The sequence below is a fragment of the Corapipo altera genome, unplaced genomic scaffold, assembly GCF_003945725.1.
Source record: "Corapipo altera isolate COAL_440 unplaced genomic scaffold, ASM394572v1 0, whole genome shotgun sequence".
NCBI classification, from domain to species: Eukaryota; Metazoa; Chordata; class Aves; order Passeriformes; family Pipridae; genus Corapipo; species Corapipo altera.
Window position 1 is genome coordinate 66092286 of NW_020884872.1, and position 5250 is coordinate 66097535.

The 5250-nt window shown below is 44.9% G+C and overlaps 1 protein-coding gene across 8 annotated transcripts in view; it reads right to left on the reverse strand.

The window, feature by feature from the left end:
• PCDH9 (protocadherin 9) overlaps positions 1-973 on the reverse strand; it is a 675825-nt gene extending 674852 nt beyond the window's left edge. For all 8 annotated transcript variants that reach the window (XM_027650483.1, XM_027650467.1, XM_027650475.1 and 5 more), the window contains exon 1: positions 385-973. The gene's annotated coding sequence lies outside the window, so the exon portion shown is untranslated. The remainder of the gene's footprint in view (positions 1-384) is intronic.
• Positions 974-5250: the final 4277 nt, after the last annotated feature.

Genomic DNA, 5250 nt, shown 5'->3' on the forward strand with positions numbered 1-5250 from the left:
CACACATAAATACTGCAGACTAATAATGCAGGTGAAAAAAAAAAAAAAGAAAGAGACGGACAGACTTCTGTTTGCATGGACTGCTAACCGCGAATTACCAGGGTGCAAGGCTGCCGGCACCTACAGTTTGACGGAACTGGGCAGTCCCTGAGCACTAATCTCATCTGCATTAAGCTGCACGGGAACTGATGCCTGTGATTACTTCCAGCAGAGTAATGCAGGTAAGGATGCAGAGACAGCGACTAGGTGAGCCTTTGCCACCACCATCAGCTGAATCCCAAACACTGATTCTTTCCCTAGATAAATATACTGCGTGTCGGCTTTTTGGTTTTTTTTTTTCTCTAAAGGAAATGCATCCCAGTGTAAGGGTAACTTTGCACTTACGTTAGTTGTCTATCTTTGACGATCTGCAGCTAAGCAATGATCTGTTCCAGCAGATACAGCACAATGCATCTGGTAAAACACCAGTTTTGGAGAAATCAGCAGCAGCCAAACGCTTCGTCCTCGAGATATGTGTTGCTTCGGGGTGGCAAATTAGCAACTCCAGGGAACAAATACACAGTTCTGTCGTTAGTCATCCTCTCCACGTTTCATTCCTATGAAGCGGCGATCCTTTGGGTGTCTAACGTGCACGCAACAACCCAAACAAACAGCAAGAGAAAAATCCGGTGCACTTCTTAAAGGGGGGGTATTTTCCGCTCTGCACTGCACACCATTCCTATCCCTCTCTCGGCAGAGGAGAGGCAGCTACATGAAGTCTGCAACTTCTGACTGGAAATGGCAAGAGTTGGTCTGAAGGTGCTTCTCTTCTCCCTCTTTAGCTCTGGGGTGACAGTTGCCCATTAAAAAAAAATAAAAAATCCTAATAGGTTATTGCTTTAGTGACGGGAGGAAGCGGCGGCGCTTTCCCTCCTCCCTCCCTTCTTCCCTCCCTCCCAGCCTCTCTCCTTCACAGACGCTCCCTCCTTCTCTCTCTCTCTCTCTCTCTGAACTGAAATTCTTGATATAACTCTCAATAAGCCCAGAGGGAGGGTGGGAGCGGCGCGAGGCCACCCCTCCCGCCGCTCCGCATTGGCCCGCGCCGGCGGGGGCGGTGGCGGCGGTGGCGGCGGAGGCGGCCCCGGCATTGGCCGCCGGGCACGTCGCTCCCCGCCCGGCCGGGCGGCCGGCGAGGGGCCTCCGCGGGGCGCGGAGGGGATCGGCGGGGGGCGAGGGAAAAGGGAGGGAGCGGGGAGCGGGGTGACACAGCGGGAGCAGGAGGCGGCGGGCGAGAGAAAGACGGCGGCAGGCGGGGGTGGCGGCCACCCGGCGTGCAGGCGGGCGCTCCGCGGTCAGGAGCGCAGCGCACCTGGGGGCGGGGAGGGGAGCGCAGGACGGGTGTCCGGGGGGGGGGGGGGGGGGGGGAGGAAGCATCATCAGTTTCTCGCATAACTCCGGGGTGATCTGAAAAATCAGTGTTTTGGTTTTGGGTGGGTTTGGGTTGGTGGTGTGGTCTGGGTTTTTTTTTGGCGGGGGCGGGAGGCTGCCCCAGTGCGCGCTCGGTCCCGCTGGTGCGGGGAGCGGGCAGCGCCGCCGCCCGCGGTGGTGTCGGGCCCGGCGCGGAGCAGAGCGCGGTGTCCGCGGGGCCGCCGCCGGCGCCGCGCAGGGTCGGAGGCAACCGCCTGCCTCGACCCTCCTCCGCCCGCTTCGGCCTTATATTTAATACATGCCCTTTCATCTATTATTCAGGCTACTCTGACTCCAGCTCTGTCTCGCCTCCCATTTACGCCTGCACACCTTTCTCCTTCCCCTTCCCGAAGGGTCAGCCGAGACACTCGCCGAGGGAGGGGGAGAGCTGCTCTGCTGGTTTGGGTCTTGTCTGCTTAAACATTGAACTGGAAAAGATTCCTACTCTCTGTGGTTTGATAAATAATAAAAGTGATCGTTTCGCCTTCCCCATAAATGACACAGGTAAATTACCCAGCTAGCCACAAAGAAACATCACATGCCTAGAAGACACCGTAATAAAATGCCAATGTATTATGATATGAGTGACCTCAAAAGTGTGACAAGAAGATGATTATAGTGCATTATATGTAGTGCCTTTTTCAACGTTTTCTGAAGCATGAATGAACCTTCATTTGACTGTGCTTTTATTGCTGGCTTTTCTCAGTTTGAACTTACAAGCTGTATGACAGAACTTATCTAATTTAGTAGGTACATGGCCACACTGGCTAGTAGTTGTGTTTAAGCCTTCTAAATATATATGTGTAGAAAAAACCAAAGATAAGATCAGCATTTGACTTTATATGGTGCTATCTAATTTGCATATTTTCAGTTGATAGCATTGGTGAGCTAAAGATCCAAGTTCTACCTTGAAGATTTTACATTTTCTGATGCAGGCTCCAACCCTTAGACTCCCATATGTGTCTGCATGTAGGACGCACTGTTAACTGATGGTGGAAGCTACTTGTACCTGTCAGAGGTCAGTAATTTGCATGGCTTGGAATTGTGTGGCACATACTGATAAATGTACATATCCTTGCAAGTCATGCGGATGCAGATGCTGTATGTGAACGTTGCACATCCTTTAATCCTGTGATGTGTAAAGATTAAACACAGTCAGTTTTGCTGTGCTTTGGATTTGTGTCCAAAGGACTCCTGTTACAGATACACACAGAAAAAAATTGATCCTGGTTTTGATGATATCAAGTAACACTAGAAAAGGGAACTGAATCTAATAATAGTTTAAGAAAAATGTTCATTATGTAATACAGGAAGGATGGCTAGAGCCCCAGCACAGAAAGTCAAGGAAGTGACATGAAGGAGCAACCTTACTGCCAAACCTTAGAAAAAAAATTCTATGAGTGAATGAAGTACGCAGTTCTTTTATCTTTTAAAATACAAAGCAGAACAGCCATTAATAAAGAAGGTAATTAGAACTGCTAGCATTCTGTGTAATGCAGTCTGCTTCTGAAATACGGCATGTTTATGTATGCATTAATAATGCACACATTTTTCCTGACACTAGTCATATCACAGCAGTATGGCATCACAGACGTTTTATAGCCTCATTCTAGTAACATCTCAGGCATATAACATTCTAATCACGCTATAGTCATTTCAATGTCACATTGTAGTCACATCACATAGTCTGGTAATAATTATTTAACTTTATTACTAAGCTGAATAGTTTTCTGTTTGCTCAGGGATGACTTAAACTTGTAGTCACAACCGATTAGCACATGCTCATAAATGAGCTCTTCTCAGGTACACAGGCTAAGACTCATGAAAAGTTAGGAAGAGAGAAAAAATTTCAATGAACTATTGTCCATTGGATTTAAACCAAGCACAGTCACAAGTCGCAATAGTAGCACATTTTTGCTGTTTTCTGTAGTAATTTTAGCCAAAGATGTTTACGTGCAGATCTGTCATGTTAATGTTTATGTACTTTTAGGTAATCATACATTATTAACCTCGTGGAAGGGGCAGGTCTTCAAGCCATAGTATTGCACACCGAATTGTAAAATTGAGGCCCAGAGTACCAAAGAGGCAAGGACTGTCACAACTGCTTCTAATAATGAGAGAAAAAGAATGGGAAGGGCTGAGTTCCTGAGAAGGAGTTGGAATCGCCCAGTGTAGCATTAACGCCACCTCTGAAATGTGAGAAATTGCTCTGAAATATGTCCAGTGTTCTCTTGAGTAGCCATTTTTATCTTCCAGTAGATGCTTATTCCCTCATTCTTACATTTGAGAAAACTGCACTATTTGATGTTGCACTCTCCTCCAATGCAACTCTGTGCCATTATTTATACTGTTTCTTAATAGTCGCCTTTCTTTACGCTGATGTATTAGCCTTTTGTCTATATATAAGAACACTGGACTCGTAATCACATCCCAACCTATTAAAATGACTTGCGTATTATAGCATATTAACTATTCATCCACATCATTGCTTGTTATCTTTGGCTCCGTATTATTATGTATCAAATTCTTTTCCATACCATTTTTGACTCAAATTCTAGCATGCTAGAAACTGACTCCAATTATTCTGTACTAGCTATAGTCAAATTGCACTAAATGGAATTGCTTGCATTGTATCATAGTGGCTATGGGCTCACACAATGCATTATACATGAAACTGATTCACATTATGCTTTGCTAACTAAAGACTTTAATCTTGAAGTGTTGAGCATATAATGCTATCATTCTTCACTGAACTGGCTCTGGTCACTTGATCATTTTGTACCTGGGATTGCCTCTTACAGGCTGTTATTATTAAAGCAAAATGGCTTTTCCTCTTCGGCAGTTCTACCACTTTCTGTGGAGAGCTGATTCATATGCTAATGAATGAGCTTTCTTGTTTCATGTCATAGCACTGCAACACTGGAACCTGACCTATGGTGCACCTATAGGATGTCCCCTTCAGTCCAACATAGTGAAAAAATGCATTACAAAAATCCACTTGTGTGTTCAGACAGCAGATTATGTGCTAGCCATTTAGCAATCCTTAATATTATCCCCAGAAGTCTTGTTTCTGAATGCTGCTTAAATCATTAGCACATATATCCTTAGTCCCATATGCAATAGGAAATATTCAAGGCCAAATTACTGGTCCTGCTCAAGTCTTTCAGGGTGTTCCTGATGATATTGTCCCTGGAAGGACGAGATATTAGGAGTGTGGCAGGTAAAGAAGTAAAGGCTCCCCCTGTTACAGATAGTTTTTAATTCGTGAAGTAGTCCACTTTCACAAGGTCAGACATTCATTCTCTTTTAACTGGCACTGACATTGCTGTGTCCTTGACTTGGGCTTTTGCCACAATTCAGTCTCACAGTAACCTCAGGAAACCCACTTCTTACAAGAAGTACTGGGTCAAAAAGTGATGCTTATAATCTACTGCATTCCTAACCCCAACGTTTCAGGGAGTCAGTGGAGATGAGATGGGAATGCCATAAAGGCAGGAGCAGCATATGGAGAGGATTGTGGAGCCTGTGTTTTCTGCGTATCCTTACAAACATGTTTCTCCTTGCAAGCATAATGCTTTTTTCCTGGCTTTATGCACATAATGGTTTGGAACTCAGGAGCTTGCTTCAGAGTTTCCTTCTCTTCTTAGGTAGAAGGATCTGGAGTTTTTATTTACATAAGTAGTTCAAATGAAGTCAATAAAAATATTTTGGGTAATGTAAACCATACGTAACTACAGCATTTCAAAAACCCAGGTAATTGAATTATGAATGATATTTATTTAATATACTAATTTTTGTAATTTC